The sequence below is a fragment of the Schistocerca americana genome, chromosome 3 (assembly GCF_021461395.2).
Source record: "Schistocerca americana isolate TAMUIC-IGC-003095 chromosome 3, iqSchAmer2.1, whole genome shotgun sequence".
Classification (NCBI taxonomy): domain Eukaryota; kingdom Metazoa; phylum Arthropoda; class Insecta; order Orthoptera; family Acrididae; genus Schistocerca; species Schistocerca americana.
The window spans coordinates 605,557,293-605,577,673 of record NC_060121.1 but is presented as its reverse complement, the minus strand read 5'-3'; positions in this window follow the sequence as shown (position 1 = coordinate 605,577,673).

Sequence of the window (20,381 nt, the reverse complement as noted above, 5' to 3'; positions counted from 1 at the left end):
AAACCACATCAAATACTGACGAATCGATTCCACAGACCGAACGTGAGGAGAGGGGCTAGTATAATTGGTTAATACAAACCATAAAAAAATGCACGGAAGTAGGTTTTTTAACACAAACCTACGTTTTTTAAATGGAACCCTGTTAGTTTTGTTAGCACATCTGAAAATATAATCAAATACGTAATCAGTGCCGTTTGTTGCAACGTAAAATGTTAATTACATCCGGAGATATTGTAACCTACAGTTGATGCTTGAGTACCACTCCTCCGCTGTTCGATCGTGTGTATCGGAGAGCGCCGAATTACGTAGGGAGTGATCCAAAGGGAGCGGTGATGGACCTTAGGTACAGAAGAGACTGGAACAGCACATTACGTCCACATGCTAACACCTTTTTATTGGTCTTTTTCACTGACGCACATGTACATTACCCTGAGGGGTGAGGTACACGTACACACGTGGTTTCCGTTTTCAATTACGGAGTGGAATAGAGTGTGTCCCGACAACTCAGGCCAATAGATCTTCAATGTGGTGGCCATCATTTGCTGCACACAATTGCAATCTCTGGCGTAATGTCGTACACGCATCTTGTGTAATGTCGCCGCAGGCTGCCACAATACGTTGTTTCATATCCTCTGGGGTTGTAGGCACATCACAGTACACATTCTCCTTTAATGTACCCCACAGAAAGAAGTCCAGAGGTATAAGATCAGGAGAACGGGCTGGCCAATTCATGCGTCCTCCACGTCCTATGAAACGCCCGTCGAACGTGTACCTCACCCCTCACAGTAATGTACATGTGCGTCAGTGAAAAAGACCAATAAAAAGGTGTTAGCATGTGGACGTAATGTGCTGTTCCACTCTCCTCTGTACCTAAGGTCCATCACCGTTCCCTTTGGATCCCTACGTAATTCGGTGCTCTCCGATACACACGGTCGAACAGCGGAGGAGTGGTACTCAAGCGTCAACTGTAGGTTACAATATCTCCGGATGTAATTAACATTTTACAATGCAACAAACGGCACTGATTACGTATTTGTTTATATGTTCAGATGTGCTAACAAAACTAACGGGGTTCTATTAAAAAAACGTAGGTTTGTGTTAAGAAACCTACTTCCGTGCATTTTCTTATGGTTTGTATTAACCAATTACACTAGCCCCTCTCCTCACTTTCTGTCTGTGGAATCGATTCGTCAGTATTTGATGTGGTTTACGAAATATATCCAGCGGTAATGTTAGGTGACTCACCCTGTATTCCATTTTCTATTAGTCCACCTCCTCCATCGTTTTCTCTCTGTCCACCTATCTTTTCAACCCATCCTGTCCCTCTCCTGCACCCTCTCTCTTTCTGTCCACACCCTTTATCCCCGCCACTCCAGCTCGTCCTCTCCCCTCTCCCTGTTCATCTCCTCCTCTTTCCTTTCTCTGTCCATTTCCGCCTCCCCTCTGCCTATCTCTTCCATCCCTAGTCTATATCCTTCTCCTCCTCCTTCCTTTCTTTCTTTGTTCATCTCCCTCTTTCCCCTCTATCTTTCCATTTCCCACTTCCCACTCTCTGTCCATCTGCGCTTTCCACCTCTCTCCATCTGCTCCTTGACCCTCTGTCCATCTGCTCCTTCCCCATCTCCATCTCCTCCTCTTCCTGTTTATCTCCTCCTCCCCAATCTCCTCCTTTTCCGTTTCTGTGTCCATTTCCTTCTCGCTCTCTCTCTGCCAATCTTTTCCTCCTCTGGACAAAGAGAGGGTAGTTGAGGAGATAGACAGAGAAAGGGAAGAGGAGGGATGGAGAGAGACATCCCTTCTCTTGCCTCTCTCTGTCTATCTCGTCCACTCCTCCTCTCTTTGTCCATTGCCCTTTCCCCCTCTCAACGTCTGTGCTCTTCCCCCCCCCCCTCCCATCTGTATCCATTTCCTCCTTCTCTGTCACTGCCTGTCCATCTCCTTGCCCCTGCCCCCCTCCCTTTCTCTCTCCATGTCATCAGGCTCATCTTAATAGGAGACCAGTGGTTCTTACCCCACAGTATTTCTTTCCCAAATTGTAATTAGTATGTGTACCAAAATTGGCTGAATTTGTTCCAGGGGTTTAAGATGAACTTCTTACCCATGGCTTTGATTGGTCAAATATATTTCACGTACATATTTCTTACGAATTTGTACACATATATCATCTGTTTCTTTAGCGAATTTAGTCCTGCAGTTTCATTTTTACGCAGCTCATAGTCTTTCATAATGTATCTGCTTTACTTTGTGCTGTATAGTGATATGATTTGCACGTAAATCCAATGTTGTGCGTGGCTACTGCCTGTGAAAAGTATTGTGAATACACTTAGTAGTAAAGAGGTAATAATTTAAAACATCATACATGATACGGTTCAATTGTCTATTTGAAGTTGTGAAGTGTAGCAGAAAAGGCGTTACTCACGTTGGGTGGCAATTCTTGGGTGGTCCCCAGGGCCTACTCAGTGGTTTCTGGGATTTAATCCCCGATGTGTGGCCACATTGGTGCCTATTCCACAAGCGTCCACTTGAGATGTACCAAGTGTCTACACAACATTGGTTTCAACAAAAATCCTGCCTTTCCGTTCCAATGAAATGTGAGAAATTTATCTCAACAGTATTCCTTTCTAGACACTGTACGTGCTATATCCACCAGTAGTGGAAAACCGTTCAAACTCAGTACTAACTTAGTAAATCATGAACGCGTGTTTGTACGCCATGTTAGGGAAACTCAGGGTGGTTATAATTAAACTTTGGTTTCTTGAGCCAGTATTGGCGTAAAACTACACTCCTGGAAATTGAAATAAGAACACCGTGAATTCATTGTCCCAGGAAGGGGAAACTTTATTGACACATTCCTGGGGTCAGATACATCACATGATCACACTGACAGAACCACAGGCACATAGACACAGGCAACAGAGCATGCACAATGTCGGCACTAGTACAGTGTATATCCACCTTTCGCAGCAATGCAGGCTGCTATTCTCCCATGGAGACGATCGTAGAGGTGCTGGATGTAGTCCTGTGGAACGGCTTGCCATGCCATTTCCACCTGGCGCCTCAGTTGGACCAGCGTTCGTGCTGGACGTGCAGACCGCGTGAGACGACGCTTCATCCAGTCTCAAACATGCTCAATGGGGGACAGATCCGGAGATCTTGCTGGCCAGGGTAGTTGACTTACACCTTCTAGAGCACGTTGGGTGGCACGGGATACATGCGGACTTGCATTGTCCTGTTGGAACAGCAAGTTCCCTTGCCGGTCTAGGAATGGTAGAACGATAGGTTCGATGACGGTTTGGATGTACCGTGCACTATTCAGCGTCCCCTCGACGATCACCAGTGGTGTACGGCCAGTGTAGGAGGTCGCTCCCCACACCATGATGCCGGGTGTTGGCCCTGTGTGCCTCGGTCGTATGCAGTCATGATTGTGGCGCTCACCTGCACGGCGCCAAACACGCATACGACCATCATTGGCACCAAGGCAGAAGCGACTCTCATCGCTGAAGACGACACGTCTCCATTCGTCCCTCCATTCACGCCTGTCGCGACACCACGGGCTGCACGATGTTGGGGCGTGAGCGGAAGACGGCCTAACGGTGTGCGGGACCGTAGCCCAGCTTCATGGAGACGGTTGCGAATGGTCCTCGCCGATACCCCAGGAGCAACAGTGTCCCTAATTTGCTGGGAAGTGGCTGTGCGGTCCTCTACGGCACTGCGTAGGATCCTACGGTCTTGGCGTGCATCCGTGCGTCGCTGCGGTCCGGTCCCAGGCCGACGGGCACGTGCACCTTCCGCCGACCACTGGCGACAACATCGATGTACTGTGGAGACCTCACGCCCCACGTGTTGAGCAATTCGGCGGTACGTCCACCCGGCCTCCCGCATGCCCACTATATGCCCTCGCTCAAAGTCCGTCAACTGCACGTACGGTTTACGTCCACGCTGTCGCGGCATGCTACCAGTGTTAAAGACTGCGATGGAGCTCCGTATGCCACGGCAAACTGGCTGACACTGACGGCGGCGGTGCACAAATGCTGCGCAGCTAGCGCCATTCGACGGCCAACACCGCGGTTCCTGGTGTGTCCGCTGTGCCGTGCGTGTGATCATTGCTTGTACAGCCCTCTCGCAGTGTCCGGAGCAAGTATGGTGGGTCTGACACACCGGTGTCAATGTGTTCTTTTTTCCATTTCCAGGAGTGTATTTACCGTACGGGTACCAAACTTTATAGGAATATTTTCCAGATTGTTGGTTGCAGGATTTGCTTGGTTAGTAGTGTTAATATTATGACTTGCCATTAGGCGCCGGTACTGGTAAGGCGAATTATGCCTGAAACCAGCATCAGTGTGCATTATAGTTGCAGACAGTCAACACGGGTCTGGACATGGTTTGCAGGGCTTTACTCGTAAAGCTGTTTTACCAAACAACAGAAGTACTAATGTTGATCAGAAGTACTAATGTTGATCTTGCGTATCGACGCATTAAAGGAATACGGAGAGGTCCTATTACCGTACCGCGACTGAAGAACGTGATTCGGAAGTTCGAATTAACTGGCGATTTTGGAACTGGTCCTTAGACAGGCCGGCGGCCAATTGCGCCACCTTTGTTTTAGGAAATTAATGTTGCCTTTGCTGAGAGTGCTGGACGGATTGTGCCCTCTTCAAGCAGTTCACGAGTTGTGTCAAGACAGCTGAACATTGCATGGCCCACCGTTCGACAAGTGCTGCAAACAACTGTGAAATGGTGAATAAAATCTCACGCAATGGCTGTTAAAATACCTTAAATGAGAAATTAACGACCTGTTTCGTATCAGTAGAGATGCATTTTCAGGGGATTGGTTTCTTTATTAAAAAAAAAAAAAAAAAAAAAAAAAAAAACGCAGTCGTGGCGCGGCAAAGTAAAGAACAGATACCATCTTAGTATATCTAAAGTTAAGGCTCACCGGCCGCTTGACGAACTTCTTCTTCTGTGCGGATGCACAAAAAGTGCCCGAACTCTGGGAATCGGCAACGCGCCGCGAGTAATGAGTATAATGGGCGGGGGCACTACGAATGTAGTGCGGGACAATACGTTGAGAATGTGGGTTTCGCGGGAGGCGTGCCAGACATAAATCCCTGCAGTCGCACTATTCTGTGTGTCCTCGGTGCCTCAGATGTATAGAGCGTCTGCCATGTAAGCAGGAGGTCCCGGGTTCGAGTCCCGGTTGGGGCACACATTTTCATCTGTCCCCGTATGTCATTGTAAATGCTAAGAGCCAAGTCCCGCCGTTCACCGTCAAGATTAAACCAATAGCAGGCTAATGGCATCTCTACTGGGGTTCCAGACCGTCGTGGATGCAGATGTTTATGACATTGGGCGACGTTTGTAATCTGGAACTTAACGAATGTTACCCTCTCAGTGAAAATTAAACTCTATTTATGTCAGTGGTTTATTCGTTAGTTCTCATCCGCATGTTCTCTCACAAAGTTTCATTGTCCTACGATCACTCGTTGTTCATGGGGGCCTTTTCAAGTAGTGATAGTTTGGTTACAACCACCCCGTATAATCAGGAACACACTGCCTTATACCACTGTGACGGTTTCTCCGTTATGCGCAGGGTGGCACATTGTTAATGGAATGTTGCATAACTTGCAAAGCTGTTTATTGTGTTGATGACTAGGTAGCTCAAACCGTCACTAATGCGAATTAGTTTCAACAATACTTGTTCTATATCGGATTTCGTTTGGTAGAGCTCAGAAAACAATGCATATTAAATCTTCGTGCATATCATGTTCAGAGTGTGCAGTAACTGAAGACGCCGGGTAAAGAAACGTGTCTAGTGTAATGTACACGCTTTCTGTCATTTGTTGACCTCAATGGAATCACAGAGCTGGACCTAGCTCTTTCATTCAAAAGGCGTAGTTTCACCTTAGTGAATAGTCAAAACACAAGTATTTGGTCAGTCTGAAATTAACGTATCTTTTACGAAAACGCCTTGCATTGTCAGAAGATTGGAATGTGGTGAGTCGTATCGCATCGTCGAAAACTGGGCTCTGTTTTCATTGAAACAATGTTTCGCATCAAGACAACAGTATCCAGATTGTTTCACTCCTTGACACAGATGGGCTGTTTTTTTTTGTTGATGCAGGACAATGCCACTCGTCATACATCTAATAAAACAATTCATTTCTGAAGTAGTGCTTCGAATACGGTGAAAAGAGTTCGTACATGCTTTCCGGAAAAGGGCAACGGTTTTCAACATGTACGCTGATGTGCAAAACTTGAGGACGAAAGTGCGAGTGACTTTCGCGTGACGTGTCAGGGTAAGTAACATAGCTCGATCAAACTTTGACCGTGCGGAGAAAGAATTGCTACGCTATTGTGCAGAAGACATGCGCAATGAGACGAGCATGAACTACACTGTTATTCTAAGACAATAATTACCGTGAAGTCACCGCGATGTATGATGGTCACCCAGACATTATAGAAGGCGAGATATGAAGGTAGTGTGTGCACCATGGACTCAGAGAATACTTTTGAACGTGCTCCCTTGCTGACCATAAGATTGCTATTGCTAGGGAGTTCTTGTGGTAGGCCGTTCTGCTCCTTCGCCAGTGCGGCTGACGATTGCAGAATGGTCGCCGGTGAATGTGGACGCGCTGAAATACGTCTCCCCACGGCATCCAAAACGTATTGGATGGGATCTGAGTCGGGGAAACGGGCAGGCCAATGCACTCGTCGAACATCCTCTCGTTTCTAGAACTCCTCCATCAGCGCAGTTCAACGCGATCGCGCATTGTTATCCACAAAAAGGAAGTCAAGGCCGAATGCATACCTAAAAAGAATCAGCTGGGGAAGGTGTACAGTGACAGAACAACGTTGACTGATCAGTTAACAGTGCTCAAAGATTTTGAGGTCAGGACGTCCATGGAACATTATGCCTCCCCACACCATACGACTTTGACAGCTTAAACGATCACGCTTGACAAAGTTCCCAGATGCATTACGTTTTCCCGACTCTCACCAAGGGAGGATATGTCAACAGTTAGCGCTCAGACTGAATCTGCTCTCATCCGAGAACAGTAGTGAGCCCACTCCCCGTTTGTCCAGTCTCTGTGGCCTTGACACTATAGCAAATGGTGCCGCAAATGTGCACATTTCAATGGAACACAACGTGCTGGTCATCGGGCAAAGAGAGCACCCTTATGACCTCGTCGTGCCACTCTGCCGCGTGAGATTGTGTGCCTTGCAGTCTTGTCAAGTGTGGTTACATTTGCACCCGCTGTATGACGTGGATCCCTTTTCGGCTGTCACACAATGTAGCGGCCATCTGCTGTTGTTGTTGACGGCGATCGATCACCTCCTCTCCTTCGGGCAGGAGTGCTTGTGGTTCGGAGCGCCCCCAACGCACGTGAAAAGTGCTGTGAACAATACCAAACTCCTGTGCTACACTCGTCACACTTCGTCCTTCTCTCAGTTTTCCGGTGGTTCTTACCGTGTGTTCTCCGGGCCATGTTGTAAGGAATAACATCACCACAGTGAACAATAACTGCTCTCTGATTGAGAAAAATGGTTCAAATGGCTCTGAGCACTATGGGACTCAACTGCTGAGGTTATTAGTCCCCTAGAACTTAGAACTAGTTAAACCTAACTAACCTAAGGACATCACGAACATCCATGCCCGAGGCAGGATTCGAACCTGCGACCGTAGCGGTCTTGCGGTTCCAGACTGCAGCGCCTGTAACCGCACGGCCACTTCGGCCGGCCTCTGATTGAGACCTCCAACTGCCTCGGGTTCCGGGGCCGACTGGCCATTCGGCGCTACAATCAAGCTGACCTCTGCCGTGTGACGTCCGGCTTTCTGTGAGAGACCTGTAGCAACATGCTCTCGTAGTTACATTCATTTCCAGTGAGTAGTTAATATGTTATTTTACTTTATCTAGCTCATCTCTGTGTTCTGCAGAGCAACGTACACAGTGCCCGAAAAACCTTTTAGAGGCTTCCATTTCACTCACGATTTATTGTTGCTATAATGCATATGAAACACATGAAATGACAACATTTACAGATCAATATCAGAAGCGGTTCTGAAGAACCAGGTATCAACCCATGCTGAAATACCCATATTAATACATAGTGTAGCTTCCACGGGCAGCAATGCAGTCGCCGACTCTGGCATCGAGTTGATCGTGCAAAGGGCGGATAATGTCGTGGGTTATTCCACGCCTGCTCGACCAGTTCAAGCAGTTTTGTAAGAGCTGTTGCTTGACAAGTCGCACGCATCGCTCCTCGTCCCACCATATGCCACACGTGCTCGATTCGACACAACTCCGGAGATCGTGCTGGCCAAGGCAGTTGCTGCCCATCATGGAGAGTGTGTTCAGTTTCATGGGCAGTGTCTGGGCAAGCATTATTCTGTTGGAACAAAACATCACCTTCCTTTTGGAATAACGGCAAAAGAATGGGTCTAACAACATTCTGCACATATCGACCGCTGGTTAGCCTCCCCTCCAGAAACAACATAGGCGAACGAGAGCTGTAGCTTATTGCACCCCAAGGCATAAGGCCTGGGATGGGGCGAGTGTGTCTTGGACGAATGCACTCTGCGAGACTGTGTCGCCAAGTTTACGTCGTATGCGCCAACGACCATCACTTGCTTGTAGGCAGAATCTGATTTCATTGCTGAAGCCCACAGCGCGCCATTCCATCTTCCAAGTGATTCTCTTACGGCACCGGTCGAGCCGTGCACGTCGATGTTGCGTCGTGAGTGAAAGACGGTTTAGATCTGTGTGCGTCCACAGTCCCACTGCTAATAATCATTTCGCAACGGTTCGTGTTGACACGTCTGAGATCAGAAGTCGTCTTATCTGTGCTGTGGTTGGTGTACGGTGCGTCCCTGCTGCCCTTGCATTACGACGATCCAGGCGGGCGTCTGTGCTGTGTGAATGTCCAGAACTTCGTCTACGGGTGCGAGAATGTTCACGTGACCGCTGGCGTCAACATCGTTGCACAATTGACGCAGCATGTCCAACTTGTATGGCAGTTCTTCGAAAGGACTACCCGGCGCTCGGAAGGCCACAATTTGACTACTTTTTAACTCTCCCAGTTGACTGTAGGAAGCACGAATGCGTCTCCGTGGCTGGTTGCTAGCTTGCTTCACGCGTTTGAACCACACTGAGCCTTCTGGCTGTGGGCTTTTCATAGACGGCGCCTTTCTAGCTGTGCCACTACGTTATCTGTTGGCGCACAACACTGAAACTATTATCAGTGCATCTGCTATTCCTCAGGTGGCATATGCCGTCTTCCCAGTGTAAGAGGTCCATGACTAAGTAATTTATCGGTAGCGCACTCGAGCAGATGTAACTTGGATTGAATGCTCACACGCTGCCTGCGATATGTATGCTACACAGGGCGGTGTCGGCAGCAGTAGGAGCAATAGCTCGCAGTCGGGCGGTTGGGCCAGTCGCGGAGAGCGATGGCGGTGCCTGAGCGACGTAGTGTAAGGTAAAACCAAGAATTACTATTCATAGCTGCGCGCATATGTAATTTGTAACAACTGATTTTGTACTATTGTTATATCAAGTCCCATGTAAATGTTTTTTTAAATCTTTTAATAATAATCTTTCTTATAAAATTAACCTTTGACAATCATTCATCTGAATTTAAAGATTTTACTAATTTCTCCTATCCATGGACATCCCGATTATCGTAAAAAATAGCATTTGTTTCTTTTTATACATGAGTAATCTAGCGGCCAGCATTGCACTGGACTGTGCCAGAAAAATTTCTTATAGGAGCAGATATATACGTGTTATTCGGCGACATAATTGAGGTAAGAAATTTCAGCTTATTCAGAATGACTTTTCAGGGCCATGACGCAGCATTGCTGACGTCCAGATTTACCAGTTTAGGTTCACACTCAGTTAATTATGAAAGGCTAATATACGTCACAATTTTATTCAGAGCTTAGTCACCCATTTATAGCAAGGTTATGGAATAAACTGTTGGGAGCTTACACCAGGTTACTAATGTTTTTCCGACAGTGTACTTGATTATGTTTTTAGATATGGAACTTTTAGATCACCCTGTTCTTAAGCTAAATATCACTAATCCATAGCGGGTGTTAATTCGCATTTTAGCATAAAAAACTACTTATATAAGCCTTTACTTTTGCAGCTGTAATTAACAGGAAACCACATTGTCAGAGAGGTTTCCCGAGAGCTAAAGGTTTTGTAGCAGTGAGCTATTAAGTTTGCTGTGGTAAAAACGAGACATTTTGTATGCATTGCAGGTTACATAACTGGTGCAGCGTGCTGCTGCAGCTGGCACGTGGGGGGCAGTGATTCCAGGTTACACGGATGGGGGACAGATTAAATCCCGCATGTATTACTAAACATTGCGACCTGCGGCGTGTAATTTAATTTCTGCCCTGTTAGCGCTGGCCGGCTCCACACACAGTGCGTCCCGTACCTCCTACGTGCAGACTGACCGCTCTGCCCGCTCTGCAAAGGAGCGTCGCTGTGGTGACAGTGTTGCCCAGTCCGCCGACATTTCCCAGTCAGAAGTTTGATGATAACTGGGTCCACAGCCATCGTGATATTTTTAAATGAAGCTGTTGCCTGTTACAATATTATTTATTGCGACTGTAGTTTCGATCTGTGATCATTTTCACGCACTGTGAGATGTTTGCAACCGACTCAGTAACACGAAGCTATGACATGCTGTGTAAGACCAATTGCATGAGGTGCTGTGAATTTATTTGTTGTTCCATGTACCATACACATTATAACTGGTGAAATACTGCTAGCAGGACATATGAAATTTAAATTTAAGTGTTTATATTATTATTTCGCCAGATTTCACTTAACAGTTTCCTAATCAGATCGATGGCAGTTCGTCTGGACACTTGGAGACGGGTACAAGTAAAATTAGATTAAAACATGAGAGACTGAAGTGTTTGAAAAAACAAAGGTTCAAATGTGTGTGAAATCTTATGAGACTTAACTGCTAAGGTCATCAGTCCCTAAGCTTACACACTACTTAACCCAAATTATCCTAAGGACAAACACACACACCCATGCCCGAGGGAGGGCTCGAACCTCCGCCGGGACCAGCCACACAGTCTATGACTGCAACGCCTTAGACTGCTCGGCGAAATGTTTGACCTTTTCAGTGACATAAACAGATAGGATACAAGGATTCGAGAGTGGAAAGCTACTGGGCCTGATTCATCAAATAACATTAAACAATTTTATTTGCCAGCAACAGTTCCAGATAAACACACGTTGGCACTTTGAGCTTAGAACCAAAAAATGTAAACTGTTTTATTTTATAATAAGACTATTCAAAGCAGCAATGGCCACTGGCCTTTAAAATTTTATCACAAGTAAAACACTAGCTATAAAGATACAATTTAGAAACCATTGACAGCTTTTACACATTCACTGATTTATAAAGCAAAGGCTTTTGAACAACAGTAAAAGGCTGTTAATGCCTTATTTGCCCAAAAGAAAATAAAGCACTAGTTATTTAAGCAACTTGAATTCGGTGGCGGCCATAGGTGTTTACAAGGTAGCATAATTCATTTAATTAAACCACTTGAATACGGTAAAAGGCTCATACAAATTTACGGCAAACAAAAGAAAATAGTCACGTGTTAGTGAATTATTTGAATTTACTTGAGCAGTGGCTGATGTGCCACCCTGCGTAATGTTCAAGAAAAATAGACTAAATTACTTTAGTTAAACACAGCCGGGTTTTACTAAATTGTACAAAACTCGAAATTTAAATACAACCAAGGCATTAAAAAAATTTTCACAGCAGCCTGTATCTGCGACATTACAACGAGAACTTCACCTGAACTTAAAAATTTTAATTTAAATTCATTTCTTATGCCAGCAAACTTTTAACAACTGGAAAATGAAAACTGTTTCACGACAAGTTGTTTGCAGTGCCAGCGCTTGACCAATAGCGCCTGCTGTTACAACAGATTCAGGAAGACCAGCTGGTACAAAATCCACTGGTTCACACCGTTCCTTTGCCAGCGTAACTTTGTACGCCCAAATAACAGCTCAGAGCTCTACAACAACAGAAAGATATATGAATACATGCGCCGTCCCGTGAAAAGGCAATCATGCTTTTATCAAAAGATGCAGCCTCTTGACAATTTGCTGCACGTGAACTTGCAAGTAACCGACTCGTTAATAAACTCGGTAGAACTGGCTGTGAAGCGATAAACCCGCAACAGAAAAGGCAGTCGTCCTATGCTGCTCACACTAAAGCCCGCACGTAACAGGACGTAAGCCTGCCGTTCAGTATTGACCGTGTATATTTAAACACTGGCACATTAGCAGATCACTGGGTGGCTGCAATCTCCCGGTGGCTTATAATCATAAGTGTCTGGCTCGGTAGTGTATGGTAAAGGCCGACGAAAAATGGTTTTCAGAAAAACAATTGGGAGAATTATACAAATTATTTGATTATAAACTCCTAAAGTATAATATTTGTAACTTGAACCCACCCTTCTGTTGGTCCGATCTGCGTAAAACAATATGGGATGGTGGGCCTGCCTGCCTTGATGCAAACACTTTTTGTTTATTTACTTCTGAAAAATAGTTTCAACGAAATACCGCGGTCGTCAGAGGTGTTCTTCATTCTCAAAAATGCAGAAATTTGCATCGTTAAAATACATTACCAAGAGACGTTATTATTTGTCTGCTGTTCAGTTTCACTTATGTCGTGAATAATTTTATAGCGTCTTTTTTGTACTTTAAAGTTATTGCACAGTTGCATAGTTTCTCTATATGTTTCCGATTTCTTCGGCATACAACGTATCATTTGGAAAGGTATGAGCGGCTGTTATTGACAGATATGAAAAAGTGAACTTACAAGGGGCAGTGTTATTACAATTGGAATTTGTCGTTGTATTGTGATACAATTTTGGTGGGCACTAGGTTGTAACGACAATCTCATTTCGTCACATTATTTGGTCTGGTTACTGGTTGGTTCAAATGGCTCTGAGCACTATGGGACTCAACTGCTGAGGTCATTAGTCCCCTAGAACTTAGAACTAGTTAAGCCTAACTAACGTAAGGACATCACAAACATCCATGCCCGAGGCAGGATTCGAACCTGCGACCGTAGCGGTCTTGCGGTTCCAGACTGCAGCGCCTTTAACCGCACGGCCACTTCGGCCGGCCGGTCTGGTTACTCTGAAAACACAGAAAAAAATATAGCTTTTCGCCTTGGCAGTACTTCAAATAATACTCTCTTTTACTGTTTACTGCGTCGTGAAAAGTGTAGCGAGAAAATTCTGAATTCTGTTCCTTACTTAGGTCTCTGCATGGGAAAGCGAATAATTACGTGTGTGTTTGTGTTTGTGTGTGTGTGTGTGTGTGTGTGTGTGTGTGTGTGTGTGTGTGTATGTGTGTGTTATTTCTGTTCTGTGCCCTGTATCAGTTCTCATTTGAGCTGCTGCAGAGTGTTGGCTTTTGCCTTTTCTTCTAGCGTTAATTTCCGCAGTAAGCGGTTGCTGTGTTTCAGAGCAACAAAAAGCCAGCCAATTAACGTGAGTACATGACCAATTACGTTACAATCTATTCCCCACCAAATCGTATCACGATATTAAGCATATTTTGGAACTCTGTTTCTGGGAAACAGCGAGCTCTCATGAGTGCTTATCGTCGCCACTAGCGGGCTGCTTCTCGCCACTCTCTGCAGCAGTCATCACAAAACTTTAATGGCCTGATGATGATCGTACCCCGATCGACACCAGTCACTTGATAAATTAATTTTAAATTTTAACAAGTTACATGCAGCCCAGGATTGTTTTTGTTTAAAAACTTGTATCACAATACATATTTGTTAAGACAGACACTCATACATTTTCATATGACGTGCTGTATGCCCAAGAAAACGGCAACAAACATAGCAACTATGCAACTTTTAAGTAAAAAGATATGAATAATCTTGTGGTCGAAGCAGTTCCCCTGGTTGCGTTTGTTTCCTAATATGTAATAAGGAAATGTGGTTCTGCCTTGAGCAAACATAACTTTTATTTTATTAATACACATACATGTTCTCCATCTGCAGTGGGTTTTATTTATTATCTGTTGAACAATATACGAAGAATTTATATATTATGATATTTACCAGTTTTTTGAGATTATAGCACTTACACTGAAATATTAATATGATGAATAAATATATACCTGATTATTAAATATTGGTATTCACAAGTCTGTTTGGTATTTGCAGCACAGTTACAATTATTGCATTCCAGCATGTCAGCTGCAATTAATAAGCATTTATCATAGTTTTGTTGTGTAATTACTCTAGACTTTTTAAGGCCTAGAATGATATTTTCGTTGTTTTCTTTCTGTAGCTCTCCTATCGTGTTTTGAAAACATAGTTTCGCTATTTTTAACTAGCATTTTTAGGTTGTCATACTGTTTTGCGTTGTTTTCTTTCTGTAGCTCTCCTATCGTGTTTTGAAAACATAGTTTCGCTATTTTTAACTAGCATTTTTAGGTTGTCATACTGTTTTTCGAAAAATGTGTTCAAATGTATTATGATTAGGCTTTACGAAATTTTGATTGGGGAAGGGGAGCAGAATATGTAAATTTCTGTACTTACTTTTTGTAGATCTCACGTTTTCATTGACCAGGCGGACCAATGGAATGTATGGTTTGTTCGCCTATTGTTTCTAACATTAGCTGATGTGTTACTTTCTATAAGTGTATGAAGCTTTCCTTGCTGTTTTCTCCACTTTCTTTCCATTAGAATTTATGTGTGGTGTTTGACTCTATTCAGGTTGTCATTATATATTTCCGAGACACTTTTACGATGTGCTAGTTGAGCATTTCACTTAATAGTAACAGCAGTCATTGCACATTTACGAGTCCAAACACAGACCAACAGACGTAAACACAGACCTAAAAATTCTGAAATGCAGCAATAGCCCTCTACAGAAACTTATAACAAAACAAAAATTACTGAATACAAAAATCCATAATGGAAGGAAAGAAGTCATGAATGAACACACACCACTATGCAATGGAACCCTGTTCTCAACTCTAAAGAAATTATCAGGAAACCAAAACACACACACACACACACACACACACACACACACACGTGCACACACACACACACACACACACACACACACACGCACAAAGGCAGATCATTGTAAAACTCAAAATTTAGGCCGAGAACAAGATGAGAGAACAAGTGAACATTACAGGTACACAGAGAGTGTAAGAGTGTGTGTTAGCAAGCTCCACTCAAAGACCCTGTAGAAGCACGAAAACTCGACAGCTACAAAAAGTAAATACATACATTTACATATATAGTCTGCTCCCTTTCCCCAATCAACATTTCATAAAGGGTAATCACAATTAGCATTTTAGAAAAATAGTATTTTAACCTCAGAAATGCTAGTCAACGAGTAAAATAGTGAATCATTGTTTACAAAACAACATAATATAACGACAGTAGTGCTACAGAAAGAGAAAAAACGAAGATATGGTATTAAGTCTTTAAAAGTTGAGAGAAATTACGTGACAAAATAATGATAAACGCTTATTCATTGCAAATGACATACTGGAACGCAATAATTGTGACTGTGCTGCAAATGCCAAATAGATTGTGCACACCAATATGTAATAATAAGGTATATTTTAATCGTATTAATATTTCTATCAATACTTACAGTGCTACAAATCCTATAATCGCAAAAATCTGGCAAATATCATAATGCATAAATCCTTTGTAGTAGGTTCAACAGACAATAAATAAAACCTGGCGAAGATGGAAAATCTTCTCTCAAACATGTATGCGTAGTAATACCAGAAAAATTGTGTTTGCTCAAGGCAGAACCAAATTTCCTTATTGTTTAAAAAGGTGTTATAAAATTATTTACACGCTATCGGGAACTAAACAAAACATATGTAATACCTCGAAACGAACGTAATTTCTGATATTCATAGTTAAAATTGGACAACACATTTGCCTTTTGAAATGCCTAAAAAGGGATAAACTTTTTGGTTCAATGATAAACCTGTTTATTAAGGACAACTGATGTCTTTGAAAGTAATTATGCATAATACTGACGTATTCTATAATTAATCCACTTTCGTCAAACGGAGTAATCATACAGCAAAATCCTTCTCGCGAACAAACGCGAACATATGGACAGTATAAATTACACAATTGTAACGCTAACATCACGCGAGGGGAGCAGTGTGATCTCAATCACCAACATACTGACAAACAAATCCCATCAAAAGCACTCAACGTTCGAGTTACAGTTCTAAAACAAACGTACGTTTCTTAGAAAGGATCCCGGTTGTGCCTAAGAATCATTTCCCGCAAGTCTCTGATACGCCAATCGACTAGACCAAGAATGAGTTTTACGCTGCCTGCTTACCATGGAAAACAAAGACTCCGCTTTTACGAACTATTCTCGCTTCCAAAGTACTGTATTTAGAACAGTAATAATGTTTTTTTAGTAATGTATTGCAAGGATGCTAATTTTTGCATGTTTTAGAGTAAAGAAACCCACTAATGATGGCGGTATTTCTCTGAAACTAGTTTGAGGAAGTAAATAAACAAAAAGTGTTTGCATCAACATGGACCCACAATCCCATCTTAATTATAACTTCTAAATTCTTGTTTTCGAAAGGAAAGCGGAAAGATAGCCTTATCGAACAAAGAAACTTGAACTGTTAGCTAAATGCTTCGAGGAACTATTAAACTGTGATCAAATGGAAACGAGACTTCCAATTTCACTTCCTTAAGTTTTCACAATCGAAGCCAACAGATGAGAAGGAGCTTATAGATATCATTCAGGACGTGAAAAAGAACAGAGCAGCGGTTAATATGGCACTGTCGCGGAATTGTGGAAACTGGCTGATGGAAATCAGTTGCAGACGTTAAAACGAGTGTTTCAGAATATATGGCTAACAGACGAAATCTCAAACCTCTGGAAGTACGCATTAATTCAACCTTTAAATAAAAAAGGCGATAAAAATACCTACAGAGGAAACATCACTGTTTCTAGCTGAAACGTTTAAACAGAAAATGACAATGAAAAATAATGCGTCTGAGAATTTAACCCAGATACGATTGTGATGAAATTACTGATTCCCACCAGAAACTACTTTTCATGAACGTAGCGCATTATGGAAATGAAACCTGAGTACTTCAACACCTTGCGTGCGTATTTTAATCTTCTCTGGCTACTCTACTCAGTTTCAGTCGTTATTACGATACTCGCATTAGCAACCATCAGCTGAAATAAAAAGTAGCGGATTGAGTGCGTGCGTGTTTGCACTGGGATATGCATTGAACGCAGTAGTTTCATCCTTCAGTAATAGCCTCTACAATACCTCGAAACGAATGCAATTTCTGATTTTCATAGTTAAAATAAAAGGACAATGCATTTGCATTTGAAATGGCTAAAATGGGGTAAACTTTTTGGTTCAGTCATAAACCTGACGGTTAAGGATGACTGATGTCTTCGACAGCAATTTTACACAATATTGACGTATCGCATAATTAATTTATATTTGTTAAATGGGGTAATCATACAGAAAAATCATCCACGTGAACAAATGCGAACAATACAAATAGTACAAATTACACAGTTCTAGCGCCACCATGACACGTGGAGTACCATGAGACCTCATTACCAACATACTGACAAAGAAAAACCATCAAAATAACTCAACGTTCGAGTTACAGTTCTTAAAAAACACACACGTTTCTTAGAAAGGGTACTGATTGTATCTAAGAATGAATTTCCCAAAAGTCTCAGACACGCAAATCGATTAGACCAAGAATGACTTTGACGCTGGCCTCTTACCATGGCAAATACAGACTTATGAACTGTTCTCGTCTCCAAAATATTTAAAACAGTTATTTATAACATTTGTATGCTCCACCGTTAAGAATAGATAATGCATTATCCACTGGTTCGAAACAAGTAGCACATGAATCCATATAAAGCAACTTAATAGAAGCCCCAATATAAACATGTGGCGCTATTCTGATTGTCTCATGTCGCTATGTTTGCGGAGCTCCAAACGGCATACGGCTGTTGACAAAACAACTCTGTTTCAAATATTGAAAAGTTTAGTGTGAATAATAAAACAAAAAACATAACGCTGTAAACAATAAAAACAGAAAGTAAAAGTGATCTAAGTGTGGGAGGAAAAAATAAATGTGGAGTAAATGACCAGGTAAAAGCGGGCTATAAAATATGTAAGAATCTTTCAATTAAATCTCTAGCTTTTGCCGACGATCCTACTGTACTGGCTAAATACATTTCAATGGCAACAAGAAACATCAGCATCTAGAAAAGAATTGCAGAAAAAACAGAGCTTCTGATATCTTACGAAAAAACAGAGTGTATGACAAATATAAAAGACGATCTAAATTTCATGATCTCAGACTGAGGATAAATTAAAAGAATGCACTAATACAGGAGAACAGCTGTGACCGAAAGACTAATCAGTTCAGAAGAAGGAAGATTCTAATGACCTTTCAGTTGATTAAAGATGTATCTTCTCTAGAGCAATGTTACAGCGTTAAACGAGTACTAGCTCAGCGCCCTCTTATCCTCTCACGATGATTGTATGATCTGCACAGGTTTTTTGTTTTTGTTTAATCGAATTTTTACGTTGTTCACAAACTGCAGCATCTTATAAACTTTGCACACTAATGAACACCATAGAAGTGTGGCCTTTTCCGGATTTACTTCTGACCAAAAAGCGATTCTGGCACTTCAAGTCGGAGATTTGTTAATCCTACCTTCTGAGTTCTTGTGGTGACATTTCCATAGAAAGCTTAATCCCCTAACACATTTTTATTTAGAAGTCATATACAAATTTTCATAGGCTTTGCTTTAAAAATGTTTTCATATAACGAAATATTTTCATAATAATTTCCTTCCCCTACCCCTTAGGGGTTGAATTTCCAAAAACACTGAAGCACTTATTTTTTTAGTTCCAACCAAGAAGTCAAATACCAATTCTCATTGATGTAGCTTTAAAAGGCTATAGTAGTTCTTTAATAATGTTTTGTTTAAAAACATTTCACCAACTATGTCACCCTTGTAGCGATAAGATTTACAAAAACGCTGAAACACATATTTATTTATTTGTGACCGAGAAAGCAGACACCAATTTTCGTAGCTCTAGCTTCAAAATTGCTTTAATAGTCATATTTTTCGAAAAAAGCTTTTCATTCTGTAGGGAAGCACCCTACTCACGCTGTAGTAAATTCACATCAGTTTCCATTGTGTGCCAGCCAGTCTGCTGTAACTAGCTCTGACGTCATAAATGTTGCGCAATACCTTAAAAATCAAGCAAATGACCTAAAACTTTTCTAGCATGTCAGGAATAATACCAAATTAATATGTGTTAAATATCAGTTCGATAACTTCAGCCATTTTCGAAATTTGGACGTTTTTCTGAAAAAATCATTGGCGCAACAGAAAAGAGCTAGAGACTTCAAAATTTATATTTAGATTTATCTTTCATAATGATTTAATAAAAACAGTACTTTGGATTTCACAAATTAAGATTTTAGTGGAAATTCATGATTTTCTGGTTTTCATCCCAAAACTGAAGGAAGCAAGATAGATTAAGTAGGCTAATAAATAAGGCTAGGATGTTTAGATTTAAATAGGTTGGAGGTCCGCTATGACTATGAAGATGTGTAAAGTTTCTTTTGAATACCTATAAAATTATAGCGATAGCGGATCTCAAAAGGGCCAGTTCAGAGTTCATCTACTGCGTGCAGTGTGATTTAATTAATTCTCTCGCCCAAAATATTTAACTTAGCCACGTCAAAATTTTATTATCAATACTTACCTGCGTGCTGAATGCACGTTTAAATTAAGAGCTTCTTCGGCCATCAGCAAAAGAAGCTATAAATTATTATGTAACTTGAAGTGGTGCGTTACTAGCCCAGCGGCTATTCGAGAGAGCCGATTTGATCAGGCGCTCCCTTCGCCGTCCGTACCGCGGCTTTATATATAAGAACGCTGCGCGAGGAAGCAAGGCCCCAGCTCTCTCCAGACGCTGAATGACACGCCATCTGTGTCGGGAGCCGCGTCGCATCAGTGTCACTGCTACAAACAGCCTCGGGTGCTGTATTAAGTTACTAGAGATACGCGGAACCATGAAAACATTTCATGTGAAGTGTTAATTCTGGGATGATTTTCATTATCTAGCTTCAGTTTGCGTATTGTCGCGTTTTCACGCGCCGTCGCGGGACAGACATTCTACCAAATATTTAGCGTGGCGTTTGATGAAATATTTTCATCAAATTATGGCGAGCATTCTTTTTAACATTTAATTCGGACATTTATAGTTGCATCAGCGCATTAGACTCTGAACTGC